Genomic DNA, 17,939 nt, shown 5'->3' with positions numbered 1-17,939 from the left:
TAAGTGCAAAAAAGTCGTTAACGAAGCAAATTGGTCTTGGACTGTGTTTATTTTGCAGTGCAGAAAATAAGGCGTCATTTTACTTGTTTTCACTTTTATGAGAGTTGCTCTCAGAGCCTCCAAATGGTAGATTGCGTAGTTTTTTTCGACGGATGAAATCGTCAGAAATTTTTGATGTTTTTGGATAGGGACCGCAGGGGTAATTCAGATCCCCCAGTAAATCGCAAACTTTGTGACTGTCGCACATATTTGTGGAAGCGCCATTTTAAAAAAATAGTTTTGACATCTCAATCTCATTCTTCAGTTTTTTTAGAGAAAGGATACACAATGTTTCATTTTTTGCAATACTCAAAACAAAAATCATTGTAGTGGCGAAACCGTGATTAAAGTAACAAACAAAAGTGATAAAAATAACTGGTAAGTTTTTTGGAAAGCTTGAGCTTGGCTCCTGTTTTATGGAATGATTTTTGTTCGGGTGAAAACATACATTTTCAAGACGCTCACCACTTCTGTGCGAAATGTGCATACGGGACCCAAGATCGCTAATTACATCAGCCAGCATTAAGGCATTGCAATTTTTTTTTTTAATTCTCAAAGCATCCCCCCCTCCTCCCATATTGTGACAATTTCACAACATTTGGACAATTCTAGACCCCCGCCCACTTTGCATGAAATGTTTGAAATTGGTTCTATGGGAAAATATGGAGGAAAAATATATTAAAGGCTATGACTTTTTGAAGTAGCTATTAGAAAATTACAATTTAAACCTCATTTTAAAGTAAATAACCTTAGTATTTGAATGGAGATATGCATGTTTCTAGAAAAATACGGAAAAGGGGGGTACTGGGTCATTTTTGCCCCAAAATCCCCAATTTTTAATAATTTTTCTGCTCCGTGATGCAAATCATACACATTTTGCAGCTTCTCTAATGTAAATAAATCCCAGAAATCGAACGAAACTATTTTGACCTTTGTCCGAATACGAGAAGTTGGGGTTATAGGGCCTTTTGTCATTCATATTAAATTTTATCATTTTCTCGTGCATATATCTATATTATTCTTCAATCAATTTTAATAAAATGTACCTTGTTGAACGTACAAAATTCTTAGAAATACAACAAAAATAGATTCGTTAGCGGTAAAATTCAGAAACATCAAATTTTTTGACAATAACTCTACAAATAACTTTTTTTTTCATTAAATTTCCCAATACGTCAACTTCCCCTATTTTTCCAGGATGGAAACTTTTTTCATTTGATCCCCCAGCGAATTTTACACTAAAAGTAGTAAATTTAATAAGAGATTTGTTGTTAAATGGAGTTAATATGTTCGATTTTATCATAAAAATGTGTAATCGAAACTATAAGTCAGATAATTTGATGTTTCTGAATTTTATCGGTAACGAATCTATTTTTATTTTATTTCTAAGGGTTTTCCATGTTCAATAAGGTACAATTTATTAAAATTTAGTGAAGAATAATAGAGATATATGCACGAGAAAATGATAAAATTTAATATGAATGACAAAAGGCCCTATAACCCCAACTTCTCGTATTCGGACAAAGCTCAAAAAGGTTCCGTTCGATTCCTGAGATTTTTTCACATTAGAAAAACCGCAAAATATGTATGATTTGCATCACGGAGAAGAAACATTATTAAAAATAGGGGATTTTGGGGCTAAAATGACCCAGTACCTCACTTTCCGTATTTTTCTAGAAACGAAAAAATTTCCATTCAAATACTAATGTTATTTTCTTCAAAATGAGGTATAAATTGTAATTTTCTGATTGCCATTTCAAAAGTTATAGCATTTAATATATTTTCCCCCCATATTTTCCCATAGGACCAATTTCAAAAATTTCAAGCGAAGTAGGCGGGAGTCTAGAATTGTCCAAATGATGTGAAATTTAGCATCTGAGCTTACTTTGAGATTTGTCACAATATGAGAGGGGGGGCCTTTGAGAAATAAAAAAAATTGCAAAGCCCTAGCCAGCATGGCTTGCGTCTGCACCCGCGACTCCCACGCCATAGCAAAAAAAAATACAATGTACGCTAATCGAAAGCTGTGAGCACCCAGAATATATTTTTTTAAACACAATTTATTTATTTTTTGCTTCCTAATTAGTTTATCGAACAAAGAAAATAAAAAAAATAATGGCCTGAAGTACAAATTACACCTACATTGCAAAAGGACGGAAAAACGTAGACTCTTGCAAGTCGTCGCGTAGCGGCCTATCATGAAGTAGTGCAAATGATTTTTTAGCTCCAAAATGTAGCTGAGGTTTCAAAGTAGAACCTTTGAACAATAAATTCTTTCACATTCACCTGCGTAAAAAGGCGATTTGCTGTGGTAGGTCCGAATAGTCCTGAGTTCCCCTATATTTCCGAAAACTGATTTATCATAATTTCAAACATAAAGTAATTGAATTCGATTAGTTGATATTTATACGAACAGAGTTTTTTTATTAAGAACAATAATTTTGTGCTGTTCTCTCCTCGGACTGGCTTCAGCCGGGGCACAAACACGTACATCTCAAATGTTTATCTCAGCTTAAGGCGCCCAAAGACCGCTGTGACTACCCAGATTAATTTTTTTAAAACAATTTATTCACTTTTTGTTTCTTAAGGAGTTTCTGCAATAATGATTTCATAGGAAAACATAATTCCATTGTACAATAAATAAAAAAAAACTTTCTGAATTGCCACTAGGGTGGTCCGAATCATGCCAACATTGTAAAACAATGGAAAAACGCAAATCGTCGCCTAACACTGCCATGGAGTGGTGCAAATGAGCTTTTATGACACCAAAATGTAGCTGAGGTTTTAAACTAACAATTAGGGCCTTTCACTGATAAATACTTGAAATACTTTGTTGTTTGTGAATCAGGTGATTGATTTCAGGCTTATACAAGCGTATCCTTAATTAATATGATTCAAGTTCAATCATCGGACCATATAGTTCAACGAGAGGTTAAGTATTTTTGATGAAAAATATATCATTCTTAAATATTTATTTTAGCGATACCGAGAATAGTAGTCTATTCAGTCAATATCTATACAATAATGAAACATTTGAACAATATTTTCCTAAATTTTCATTGCAAAATATAGATTCGGCGAATGACAGCGTACACTATAACTCAAAATTTTCTGGACCAATCGTTTTGAAATTATTATTATGATTATTTGTACTATAACATAAACAGAAAAATCGGTTTTTAAAATCCCATCATTGCCTCTGCAAAAAAATGTTCCCAAAATCGTAGATAGAGTGCCGCGAATTCTGGAACAATCATGTTTATACATTAAGAAAATCGGACCATGGAAAAAAATCATGTGTTTTACAATTGAGTCAAAATTTCTTAAGCGGGCCATCCAAATTAGGTGATATCGCAATTTCGATGGAAGATTCAAGTTTTTGGTAGTATTTTGCATTGCAAAACCAAATCCAGGTGGGCCTCGCGAAAATTTTTTTTACCATAATATTGTCATTTCAGGTTTTTATTTATTTTAAAAAATTACTATGGATGACCTGATTTTACCGAACTAAACAGCATTGAAATTGTGAGCCACAGATTGGTCGTGATTTGTTCCGATCTAAAAAGTTACTATTTTGTATATTTTTTACACAATTGTTCAAAGAATTGAATAAAAGTGACCTGCGTCTCATTTTTGTTAAAAAATATACAGGCATGGGAAAATTCACTCACTCGTTCTGATTCCACTGATCCCCATTCGCTATACACACACATAGCCAAATCAACGAAGCGAATATGAACCAACAATCGAGAGTTACTTTAATAAAGCATTCATAAACATTAATGGTATCTCGCTCAGAATGGTGAGCGAACGCCGTGTGAGTCCGAGTAAAGAACGAATGTGCAATATTGAACTTCACTCCCGCAGAATCGGGAGAGCTGCCGAGTGAGTCTAATTCATTTCACTCATCGAACGAAATATTTCCGTTTCATTCCTATATAAGATCAATGTAGTATATACAGGTATGGCGAAGATGGCACTTTGGTATTCGCAAAGACAAGACGTGACAATAAGGGGGGCCGTTTTTGTTCCAATTAGGCAATCCATGAGACGTTTCTGATCAGCTGATTATTTCTTGTTTACTTATTCTGACGTTACTCCGAGGGGTGCGACGTCCGACAATATCGTTGATTCGATCCAACATCAAACGAATCGGACTAACAAACTTGTTTGTCGGGCGAGTTTATCTGTTCGCAGGAGTAGACTTGTTGACAGTACCCACCGCTGAATTGTCAACCAAACGTCTAATGGATTGCCTAATTTTACGTCAGAATGGTCCAGCTCCTGATTGGTTGATTCTGACTTTTTGCATCGTACGCAATGTTACTGCAGGGATTGCGAAATGTTGTTAAGCAGTGTTGCTATATTGATTGGAAAGTGTCATTACTTTTGACAAATAAAATTATTATCGTTCAAAAAAGTAAAAATGACTAAATTGAACAGAAATTGTGCGGTAAAGTGAAACAAGTATTTATCATGCATTTACCGTATACGTGGTTGAATAACTTTAACAAAAATAAGACAAAAACCACACCATAATCTAATTTTTTTCAGATAATGGCTTCATCAAACCTTACCAAACACCCATTATATGGAAAAACGGTGCTCTTCATCAATACAGTGGATTCAAGATACAAAATATTTCCGGCATAAAATAAATTAACAAGACTCTATTTTCATTAATAAAAATAGCAACACTCTTCGGAAGATTTCGGCAGGGTGAAAATGTGCGAAAAGAAGAATGTTGAAGGAAAAATAAGAAGCCGATTGTCACGTCTTGTCTTAGGGTATTAGCTAAGAGAAGAGAAGACAATCGCGTAGCCAATTTGATCCAATCCTAACCTCAATATTGAACCACCTTCTGATTGGTCGTTTTGCCAGCCAAGAGCGTTCATAATATTTTCAAACGGGATAAAAAACAGTGCTGCTGAATTTATTTTGGCTACTTTTCATACCCATGAACATTTCATGCAAATTGAATAAATACCCTGAATGACGATATAACTACGTGTAAAGTTAAGAGAGACACGAATAAACATAAAATTCAATTTTCAAATGCAGCTAGTATTGTGAATTTTTGACAGAGCTTGATATTTGAGGTACAATTATTTTCAGCAATTGTGAAAAACTTGCAAATGGAATTTGGCAACGATGGATGCTTGTTGTCTTTGGAATTACGACAGGGCCTGGTAGATAAAATTAAGAAGAGTAAAAAGCCTGTTGTCGTCTCTTCTCTTAGGGTATTAGTAAGATGATCACAGAATAAATCGACTTGCTTTCGTCAACCGTTCGTTTCGCTCCCATTGAATCGTGTGAACGCTATGACGTCGACCCGTTGGACTTGTGAATTGATTACATATTTTTGGTTGCCTACATTAGCAAACCGTGTGCTCTGCCACACCTATATATACTGCATTGATATAAGATGACTCTCATTTTATTTACTTCTCTCACTTGTCTTGTCAGTTCTGCAGAGATGCCAGGTTTATAGATTATTCGCTAAAAGGTGACACTTCCTCTATCAAGTATATAAGGCTCTTGAAAAATTGTTTACTACAATCTAACTGTTACTCTTTTATCTAATAAAAACTAAAATTATTTTGTTGGAATACGTGGATTATAATTTACGTTTTTTACAGGACCTATTGTGTTTTGTCAAAGTGGCACAGTTGATTGCTAAACTAACAGATTCAATAAAAACCAGCAACACAGATACATTCAGTTTGGCTGATTAGGTTGTTTTGTTTACAATTCATACCTTTCTATGAAATCAGTCTTAATATTTAGTGTTCAAAAAGGAAAAGTTTTTTATTGTGATGGAATTAATCTATAAGCTCGTTATAGCTTTTGCAATGTTAACGATTGAGGTATTCACATACGATACCCGGAAAGTGTACGGTGATTGCTTTTATCCGCTGCTGGAGGGCAAAAAATAAGTCATTGCGAATTCCCAACGAGTGCATGATGTGTTAGACGAATTTATATAATTCCGTTCTGCTGGTTACGTTACCTTCGGTAGATGTCGATCTGTTTTCCATAAAGTGGTGCAATATCGATTTCAACATTGATTCGGCACGCCGGCTCAGCAAAACCAAGCACTTGAACGTTTGTTCAACACGAAGTAATTGGATTGTACCTGATGAAGTCGCAATGTGTCCTGAGATGCAAGTGATTCTTCACGAAGGAAAGAGGAAAGCGGAGGATCGAAATCATCAACAATAAACCGGTTGCTCATCAACGTTTATTCTATACTTATCATTTCTGATTATTGCCCTCGATTCGGAGAAGGTTTAGTTAATGATGGACATGCTTAACTGCAAAGATTGTCGGAAAGGCATTGTGATTGTCACGTCTTGTCTTAGGGTATTAGCTAAGAGAAGAGAAGACAATCGCGTAGCCAATTTGATCCAATCCTAACCTCAATATTGAACCACCTTCTGATTGGTCGTTTTGCCAGCCAAGAGCGTTCATAATATTTTCAAACGGGATAAAAAACAGTGCTGCTGAATTTATTTTGGCTACTTTTCATACCCATGAACATTTCATGCAAATTGAATAAATACCCTGAATGACGATATAACTACGTGTAAAGTTAAGAGAGACACGAATAAACATAAAATTCAATTTTCAAATGCAGCTAGTATTGTGAATTTTTGACAGAGCTTGATATTTGAGGTACAATTATTTTCAGCAATTGTGAAAAACTTGCAAATGGAATTTGGCAACGATGGATGCTTGTTGTCTTTGGAATTACGACAGGGCCTGGTAGATAAAATTAAGAAGAGTAAAAAGCCTGTTGTCGTCTCTTCTCTTAGGGTATTAGTAAGATGATCACAGAATAAATCGACTTGCTTTCGTCAACCGTTCGTTTCGCTCCCATTGAATCGTGTGAACGCTATGACGTCGACCCGTTGGACTTGTGAATTGATTACATATTTTTGGTTGCCTACATTAGCAAACCGTGTGCTCTGCCACACCTATATATACTGCATTGATATAAGATGACTCTCATTTTATTTACTTCTCTCACTTGTCTTGTCAGTTCTGCAGAGATGCCAGGTTTATAGATTATTCGCTAAAAGGTGACACTTCCTCTATCAAGTATATAAGGCTCTTGAAAAATTGTTTACTACAATCTAACTGTTACTCTTTTATCTAATAAAAACTAAAATTATTTTGTTGGAATACGTGGATTATAATTTACGTTTTTTACAGGACCTATTGTGTTTTGTCAAAGTGGCACAGTTGATTGCTAAACTAACAGATTCAATAAAAACCAGCAACACAGATACATTCAGTTTGGCTGATTAGGTTGTTTTGTTTACAATTCATACCTTTCTATGAAATCAGTCTTAATATTTAGTGTTCAAAAAGGAAAAGTTTTTTATTGTGATGGAATTAATCTATAAGCTCGTTATAGCTTTTGCAATGTTAACGATTGAGGTATTCACATACGATACCCGGAAAGTGTACGGTGATTGCTTTTATCCGCTGCTGGAGGGCAAAAAATAAGTCATTGCGAATTCCCAACGAGTGCATGATGTGTTAGACGAATTTATATAATTCCGTTCTGCTGGTTACGTTACCTTCGGTAGATGTCGATCTGTTTTCCATAAAGTGGTGCAATATCGATTTCAACATTGATTCGGCACGCCGGCTCAGCAAAACCAAGCACTTGAACGTTTGTTCAACACGAAGTAATTGGATTGTACCTGATGAAGTCGCAATGTGTCCTGAGATGCAAGTGATTCTTCACGAAGGAAAGAGGAAAGCGGAGGATCGAAATCATCAACAATAAACCGGTTGCTCATCAACGTTTATTCTATACTTATCATTTCTGATTATTGCCCTCGATTCGGAGAAGGTTTAGTTAATGATGGACATGCTTAACTGCAAAGATTGTCGGAAAGGCATTGTGCTTATTCACGTGTACTCTTGACTTAGAACAATTGTGGAATTAGTTTAGTGTGTTCAATTACGTTGATTGTGAATTATAAATTTTTACCTTTGTTGCACAATCTTATAAAATATACGTTTCATTCGCAATGGATATTTATGTAAATCCACAGATTGTTTAAAATGTATCCGAAATCCTTGCAGTGTAGTAAAGTTCGATTATATATTGAAATTTCTCTATCACCTTTGAAACTAGGTACTAGAACACAAGAAATATTTCCCTGTATTAGACTAATGGAATATCGTCTGCATGCCTGCGTCGACAGTGACTTATTTACATTGGTATAGACTGGCTAGTCGTTTTTCGTACTCTTATTTAATTTTTGTACTACTTTAGCAGAAAATACGCGATCGTTCTCAGATTGATTGAATCGTGTATAAGCTTACTAGAATAGTTTTTTTTCGGATTCATTGAGATTAAGAAATATAAATTTGTAATGATGTATAAACATGTTTATTCATGACAGTCGATTTGTTTCATATGTACATGTAATTGATAATATGGTTTAAGGCTCGGATTCGATACTGAGTGCTTCAGCGACCTTACTCAACAAGTCTGGATTGAGTTTGAGCACAAGTAAGTTTTCCAGAGATTTCTCAGAGAGTCTCATGCGGTGATCTGAAAGGATCAGTTTTAAACCACTGAACGCCCTCTCAACCGAAACTTGAGTGGATGGTGCCGATAAAACTATCATCGCCAAGCGGTGCACAACAGGTGATAAAATTTTCTGAGATTCCCAATATTTTAGAATATCGAATGGAGCATATTCTTCGCCATCCCCATTAGATTGAAGAATTGGCATTTTTTCACGAATTTCCAACTCCTTCAACTGTGACAATACTGCTTCTTCAATGGAGTGTGATATGCCTGTCGGAATATTGTCTTCCTCGAAAAATGTAGATAAATACATCTCCACGTCATCCTGCGGTTTCATCATAGAAGTAGATGGAGTTGGTTCTGTGTTCACTCCATCTATTTCGTTAATTCGATGGTACAGTTGAAGAAGAAATTTCTGTTGAATGCAGATAATTATATAGTTAAATAAAGTCAAACTGTTTTGTATTATTAAAGGATTATAACGTTGATCGTAAAACACATATCTAACAAATTATGCAGCATTTCAATATATTGTCGAGACGAGTGATATTCAATGTAGATAAATGGTAAAGCGGAAATGAAAACTTGTGAAGAAAATTTTGTTCTCTGCTGCCAGAATTTGAGCCAAGCACTTTTAGCATACTGGCGTAACACTATACTGAATTGTACGGAATATGTATGTGAATGCAAACAGGAAAGAGATGAGGTACTGGTAGTTGCGATGTAAATAAAATACAAACCACACTTATATGTAAATCATGTCACGCATTTTTGAAAATTAATAAAGGGAGGGGGATTAGGTTAGGAATCAAGAAAAATGTCACAACCTGAGAATTTTTTTTATATCGGAGGAGATAGGTATATCTGAGACCATTTTTGTGTGCCTTAATTTGTGAATCGACACTACTAAAGGCTCAATAAAGGTTGTTACCCATACCTGAACATTTTCTTTTTCTTCTGTTGAGATGCGCTTTGACCCCAAAAAATTGAACCTGGGATCCATGCTTTGAAATGCATTGTGCTGGTCATTTTAAGAGCACGAACGTTGAAGGCGTCTAACAGTCGTTTGGCAAGTACGTTGCACGTGATCTTAGCAAGTTGTGCTTGACATAATAACCAGCATGCGTAGAATTCGGACAGAGGAACATGATCTCGCTGCAACTTCAGCGTAAGCACAAATGCAGGTTCAAATGCTTCACAAAATTTTGCAATAAATTGCCAATGACGAGTGAGATCTGAAAAAAGTATTGGTTTCCCCGTTAAAGAAGCAGAAGATTAGATGAACTCTTACCTGTTTCAGGAAATGAAGCTTTAAGCAAATTAAAAAATGGTCTTTGATTTTGTAAAGATTTCAACATCAGAAATGTTCCATTCCATCTTGTTGTGTTCGCAATTGGAGGAAGATGTGCATCATGAGTTTTGAATAGTTGATGATACTCTCGATGTCGTAATTTGACTACTATTCTTTGAAGTATAGATATGCGCTTTTTAAAGGGTTGATTACATCCCATACAGCAAGTTGAGCTGTATGTGCCGCACATCGTGTGCTTCCAAGAATTTCCTCGAATTCATTGAAATCGTTTGTTTCAGTTGTCGAAGTCAAACCATCGATCCCTTCTCTGCCATCGACGAAGTCGTCTGCTTCCAAAGAATCTTCCGCAGCAATGCTTGCATCGTCCGTGCTTATCGAATCATCGTCGTCCTCGTTATCGAAACTTTCTTCTTTGCAAGCGTGTTGGAAAATGCGGCACGCTTCGGTATTACTAGCTAATAATGTGTTTATTGATGGACCGGTTTCTAAAGTACTTTTTTCCAAAATACCTTTTAATAACTTGACTGTCGCAATCATATTACTTCCATTATCATGTGCAATGGAATAAACCTGCTTCAGGTCAACGCCGTATTCATTTAAAACCTGCATGATAACATCCTTCAAGTTATCCTTCGTTTGACGACAGTGCATTTCCTTAACGGCTGCAAGTAACAATACAAATATCAATGTCCACAATATTGCTGTAATGTGATAGAATTCTCAAATAGTGAAAGTGGCTCAAACTTACCAAGGTTCCGAATTACCACCCCGCCCGAATAATAATGCTGAGCATTGATAGCAAAAATATGGCGGTTTCCGCGTGAGGCACTGTCAATTTTTAGACTGATGATTGATTTGGACAATTCGGTCTTAATCCAGCCACGTGACAGCTCTGAGCCTTTTTCGATTAATGCTGAAATAGTTTTTCTATTCATTTTGAAATCTGCCGCTTCATATAGAGGTCCAAGAAGAGTTTTGTATCCAGGCATTTCAAAAAAATTAAAAGGAATATTATTCGTTGTAAGCAGTTGTATAGTACCCAAGATTATTGATTGTTTATCTGATTCTACAACCATCTTTTTAACTTTTTTTCTGGCCGTTTTTGAATCAGTTCCTTCGACCGCAGGCCATGATAAGCCCATTCTTTCGAATACAGCCGGATGCTGGCCATGTACATGTCGCTTAAAATTTCCGGAATTGAAAGTAACCTGTTCATATGCACAATTAGCAGCAGCAATACATTTAAACTTTCCGTCCTGCTCCCGGACTACCTGTTTAATCACTGTCTTTTGGGTTTTTGAGCGCTTCATCTTCTAAAAAACTTCTGCTACGCAATCAACTTACTGTTAGCCTAGCTATTAGCACAATGATTCTAAAACGAGTTCAAATCGATTCAAGGAATGAGTGCATCCTACGAATGATTCGAAAACAGCATCGAACATATAGAATCCGATCCGATTCACTCATCGGCAAACATCGTTTCGCATTGTGAGCGATTGAGAGGATGAAACGGAGAGAGAATGAACTAAATCGAACTAATCTCCCACTGTTATGTTCATTCACTATATTGACAGGTCATGCTCACGATTGTGTTGCTGCTCGCACAGGATGATGCAAGATGTTTGTTTGTAGGGGTGAAATATTTCTTGGAATGATTGCTGTTGATGTAATAATGAATGATTTTTTCCCATACCTGGTTATAATCACGACTTGCCATTCGTATTCATGAAATAGCAATATTTTTGTGAGTCAATAATAAAGAATATTTTACATCACCATTGCTCACATTCTCGAAAGACAAACTCTCAATATCACATTACTGTTTAAAAGTGACTCTATATGCGAGATACAGAGAGTGCGGCATATCACCCGACCTCTCCCGAAATTACCCTACAAGAAGAATTTAAACAAAGCAATCGAATATTGATAAAGCATTTACGTAGTTATTATTTTTGTACAATGTTCTTTAAATATTAATGAAGGAAAAATAAAGCAAGTTTGGAAAACATTTTTCAATTCTTTTTGCATATTCCGGACCTCTAAGATGAGAAAAATATGCTCAAGAAAGGATTAACTCGAATTCAACTTGGTTCGTCTGCTAGAGCCATCAAACTACCAACTATCAATTTGCATACGAGGCAGATAAAATCGGGTCAAAAAGCTGATAAAATCGGGGTTAGACAAAATCGGGGGCTGATGAAATCGAGGGTTGATAAAATCGGGTCTACTCTGTACTACCTACGTGTAATATTTACATATATCATACAGAAAATAACTCTCTTCTGATAAAAAATGCTTTGTAAACTAAATCCTCACGAGTCATAAAATTCATATCTTGAAACTCTATAAGTGCTCGACTATGTTTTGTGCAATACTAATACAAACTCTACGAATCCCTACGTATATGTGATACTACATACCAATACATACGTCAAGTATTGTAAAAATAATAATTTATTTTCCCTACAAGAACATCTATTTAAGTTGGTATTTTGAAATTATGTAGGATATCGAACACGACTAATTCTAGGTTTAAAACCTCAAAGTCTGAACTTCACAATGATTTGAAAAACGTAGAATATTTGGCAAGTACACTTAGATGTCTTGCGCAATGTCTTCTAGTATATTGAAGTTTCGGTACGTCGCACAGAGGAGTAACTGGGGTCGGATCCTGGCCAAAATTATTTGCTGCTGCTATTGCTGTTATTATGCCTTAAGATGAACTAAAATAGATAATAGCTAGTTTTAGGAACTATTTGTCATATATCCACCTACCAGTGCAGAGGTCACTTTTCTATAACCTAAAATAAAATGTTCAGACTACCAAAAGTATATTCATTCACCTTAAATTTAATATAATTAATAATTATATTTCGTATCAATATGATAGAACCGAAGATATATGGATTTTACTAAACGTACTTTTTATTGTAAAGGTGAAATTCATTTTTTTAGTCTTACTCTAAAACTGTAAATTTTTTGGACATCATTTTAGGATTCAGGAAACGATTTTACATTGAAAATGACCACCAGCTTATTAAGTTCAGAAATGCTGTAAACTAGTGCAATCAAGCGCATATAAAAGAAGTCGATTTTTTTGCCCACTACACCAGACGCCCCCCTACAAGATCGAAAAATATCACAACAATCTGCATATAACTTTTTTAGGATTCTATCAAACTATATTACCAGAAAACCGGTTTTAACCATTTCCGTGACACGTTGAAATCAAAAATTCATGCCATAAATACGTAATTTCTAGAAAACCACGGAAAAACGTTACGGAAAATCAAATAGAAGGTATACTTATGTAAATCGGAAATCTTTGTTTTTTCGTTGATATCCACCTGAATTACGGACTGCACTTTTCCGCCAATTGGGTATTACAGTAACGGAATAGTCCTTTCCTTCGCCATTGCGTAATGTTTTTAAGGAAGATTTTTATTCTGGCTTTTCGAACGTGTGTACGAATGAATGGCTGGCGTCCAAAAGGGGCCAAACCACATTACGCATTTTCAAATTAATATTGTTAAAATACATTATTTTATTAGTAGTTCATTGACCCAATTTTTCCTAGAAAAAAAATAGATCGTTACATGTACACCTTTTAATTTACGAGCATTTTCGTAATTCGGGGGGCTAACCCCGGGGGTACCTAGCGTCCAAAAGGGGCTAACCCACAATTCACACGTCGTTTCCTTATCTTTCGTTTTTAGAGTTGTGGTGTCTTTCGCAAAGTTGTTGTGTGACATCTAGCGCTTTATTTGATCATTTCATATTAGTTTGGAGTTCAGTCGCTTGGGCGGTGCTGTTATTAACTTTTTTATGGAACGATATAGAAATATGGTGTCTACAGCAAAGTTGTATGTCAAGTAATTATAAGTATATCTTCTGAAGAAACCAACTTTTTAAGTCCTACAGGTTTTGAAATAAGGCGCATTTTTGAAAACATAATCTGTAAGTAAACGTTTCAACCAAAACCTTCTCTATCTCGAAACATACAGGACCTACAAAGTTTGCATCTTCAGAAGATATGTTTAAAATGATAGGACCTACGACTTTCTCGGAAACACCATATTTCTATCTAGCTTCATTAAAAAGTTGATAATAGCGCCGCCCTAGCGACTGAATTCCGAACTAAGGTGATTCAACCAAATAAAGCGCTAGGTGCCATAAAGCAACTCTTCCGAAGACACCATTACTCTATAACGAAAGATAATAATTGATTCCAAGTTTTTTAACTTTCCGACCACAATGCACCGTTTTTCCCTTAATTCTTTTATTGCTCGGTGAACTTTCAATGTAGAGACATGACACCTTCACTAGAATTTTCGAAAAAATATGCTCAATAATATACATTTGTGCAAGTAATATATATTAGACAGAAAATAGCCATACATAGCAAGTTTATGGACGGCCCTTAGCTTCAGGAACGACTGTTTGGGCCGAAACGTCAACTTACAATGCAATCCAACTAAAAACAGTTATATCGAGTTCACCGATATGTGACCTACAACACAAAATTTACTGATTGCGAATCGATTGACTACCTTTTCTTAAAAGCTCGGAAAACGAACGAGAAAACTTGAATTTTCATAAGCTAGTACTGGGGTTACCTTCATGGTCAACTTTGACTGCTAATAGCAAAAAATCTTAAAATTATTTTCAATTTGAAGCCGTTGCTGGAGGTCCGTGAAAAAATATATTTTCCGATTGCAGATTGAAATGTCAAGTCTTGTTTCCTAACAAACCGAAAATAACATATTGATAGCATTTATCCGTGGGGGTCCGCAGCGACCCAGGCTGATTTCTAATGGGTTCGTGGTACGAAAATGGTTGAGAACCGCTGACTTAGCACTATCAAAAAATGCAAAAATGCCGATTTCGGAAAGATGTGGGTGGAAGCCAGCCATTCAAATATACATAAATGTTCAAATAGACCTTTCATTCCCTATCCATAAATTACGAAAACAAGCTTCTAAACTACGCAAACAAACCAACAAATGGGAGCAGGTTCACCAAATATTGTAAGAAACCGTTAAATTAATCCTTTAATAAACTACCAACAATTTGGTGTGGTTTGATGCAATAGGAAAAATATATCCTCAAGTCTCTTATGGACGTGTTTATAATGACTTTGTTTCCACTTATGTATTTGGTGTCATTTATGTCGCTTCTCAATTTCCGAGGTATTATATTCCAGATCGATCAAAGAGTCATAAGTAGAAAACTAACTGTCAGAAGGTATTGGCCAATGGAAGTTTGCATACTGACAACTTTAAATTGTTTGGTGGTTATTTCTAGCGATGAAATGGTCATTCGAAATGACATCTACAATTGCTAAAAAATATATGTAAAATCTTTGTCAAAGCAGAAAAAGTTGGAAATTAATAAGAAAATGCGATCACAGAAGAAGTAAATCTGAAAACTAGTATGTGCTTTGATAGTGAAGTATAAGTGAATTTTATTATAATATACACAGTAGAATTAAAAGGAAGACATCTGGCTTCAATGTGGAGAAGAAAATATGAAATCCTCCTGACATAAACTGGAACTGAAGCATAACTTGTGTAGGATACGATCTTTCCTTTTACAAAACCTCTGTAGAATTGGTAATCTAAAATGCGTTTATTACAATAAATGAATGGTTTAAGGACGAACAATATTTTTAAGGTAAGTTATGTAGTATAGCCAACTCAGCTTTAATCTACCATTCAATGTAAAAATCATTCGATTTTTAGCACTTTGGAGGGCATTGTCCAATATAACCTAAAATACCTTCATAGTAAAAAAGAACAATTAAATTTTTAACTGATGTTGATAATCTGATTGTTCGATATAAAATTTAAAACACTCCTTCGAAGTACACTCAAGTTTTTTTACGCGGTTATTTTTGCGCGGTATTTTTTTACGCGGTTTTTTTTACGCGGATTTTGAAATTTACGCGGTTTTCATTTACGCGGATTTTGAAATTTACGCGGTTTTCATTTACGCGGATTTTGAAATTTACGCGGTTTTCATTTACGCGGATTTTGAAATTTACACGGTTTTCATTTACGCGGATTTTGAAATTTACGCGGTTTTCATTTACGCGGTTTTCATTTACGCGGCTCGTATCCCCCGCGTAAAAAAAAACTTGAGTGTATTTATCTAAATAATAATTTTCTATTTCATTTATGAAAAATGTTCGCCAAGTTACGAACAAATAACAGTCTGATGTTTTTAAACTGCATCGGACAGATTTGCCTAGATCCTTTTATATAACTTAATAACTGGGTCAGACTAACATCAGTGGGAAAAGACATACATCTTTTGTTAATGAGCAGGTCCAATAGAAACATCTATGATTGCGAATTCTTCTTCGACAGTACTTTTTGAAAAAAAAAAGTTTGTTTGGATAAATGGTATTGCTCTAGAATAAACTTTCCAGTAACACGAGGATATAAAGGTAAATCACATTAAAGACTTACTTGTATAATTCGGAGATTTTTCGAAATATCCACAAACTGAATATTTGTTTTAATTATTTCAGCAAGTCCCACAATGTTTCGGGTTTTCAAAACTAATGTATTAATAAACACTCCACGTTACTACATTTTCCTTTCTGGTTGCGTTCACATGTTTGTTTTGTTTTTCTCGCATTTTTAATTATATATTCTTAACACCAAAAACATCTATATTGATCCCATTATATCCACCTAGTAAACGCACAATCAACCGATATTCCTATGTCTCGACTGATCACCACAACTTGTTTCCTCTCTGACTGATTAGAATTAAAACGAATCAAAATCAGCCTGCGCAGTCAACAGCTAGCTCACCGACCATCCGTATCGTATCGCATCCGAATAGCGAATAAAAGACATATCTCCGAAACTGAACTGAACACCTCGTCGCTCGGGCAAATAGCAAACACACGCGGGCGGACGAGGACACAGCCTGCATACCGTGTTTGTAGGTACCAGCAATGCCAGATGTGAAGACATCTCTCCATTTTGAAGATATTTGAAATGTTGTGAATGCATTATTTACATTTAGAAGATATTTTTTTGGAAATCAAGAACTGATTCCGAATTCTGGTCGTTGAAGGTTTTATTAAATTTGAAGATATGCGTTGCTTTTGCATACCCGATACTGATTTTTCACCATTTTTGCCTCTTTCATCCTTTTTCATTGAGACGCATTGATCAGCGTTAATTATACCGCGGTTGTAATGCAACTATTACAATCAGACAATTCGAATTAAGCTTATTTATTTCTTATCGTCTATAGGATGTATCTATGGAATTTTATTGCAACTTTGGATGCTCATTTGATTAGAAAAGTTTTTTAAGGAGGTTGGGAATAAGATATTTTCGGTGGGTATTCAGGCATTGCTTCCTTCTACATCCCTCCTAAAGCCTCAGTTAGCCACCGACGGCTTTGCGATACTGCGGAACTCCTCCCCGCTCCAAGGCTAGTTTTAGGTGATTTTAACTCCCACGGTACGGATTGCCTTCATGACGATAATCGATCTACCTCAATACATGAGCTTTGCGACAACTTCAACACGACCATTTTGAACACGGGTGAAATGACACGGATTCCTGCCCCTCCAGCGCATCCTAGCGCCATAGACTTGTCCCTCTGCTCGATATCGCTGCGGTTAGATTGCATGTGGCAGATAGTCTCTGATCCCCACGGTTCAGGACCACCGAATACAATTGATGTTTGGTATGACCTCACACGAAATATTTATTGGAAGAGCTACGCGTCCGCGATATCCGACAAAATCGAGTCCACTCAAGAGCTTCCTCCGGAGGAAGAGTATGGGTTCCTGGCTGGTTTAATTCTCGATACCGCGATTCAAGCTCAGATTAAACGCGTACCAGACGCGAATTCTCGAGAGCGTCCTCCCAACCCATGGTACCTTCGGATGAATTTATGATAATGAGATATCCCATCTTTATAAATTAAAAGATGATTAATCCTCCTATAAGTGAGATTCAAAATTTATTTCTAGTATAATTAGAGATAGCGAGTTAATTTATTCTG

The 17,939-nt window shown here is 35.7% G+C and overlaps 1 protein-coding gene across 1 annotated transcript in view; it reads right to left on the bottom strand.

Annotated features, from left to right (window-relative positions):
• Positions 1–16,765, bottom strand: part of LOC131688669 (uncharacterized) — a 72,952-nt gene extending 56,187 nt beyond the window's left edge. The window contains exon 1 of the mRNA XM_058973094.1: positions 16,376–16,765. The gene's annotated coding sequence lies outside the window, so the exon portion shown is untranslated. The remainder of the gene's footprint in view (positions 1–16,375) is intronic.
• Positions 16,766–17,939: the final 1,174 nt, after the last annotated feature.

Source organism: Topomyia yanbarensis, chromosome 3, assembly GCF_030247195.1.
Source record: "Topomyia yanbarensis strain Yona2022 chromosome 3, ASM3024719v1, whole genome shotgun sequence".
Lineage (NCBI taxonomy): Eukaryota > Metazoa > Arthropoda > Insecta > Diptera > Culicidae > Topomyia > Topomyia yanbarensis.
The sequence above is the reverse complement of the archived record's forward strand: the minus strand, read 5'-3'. Positions and strand labels throughout refer to the sequence as shown.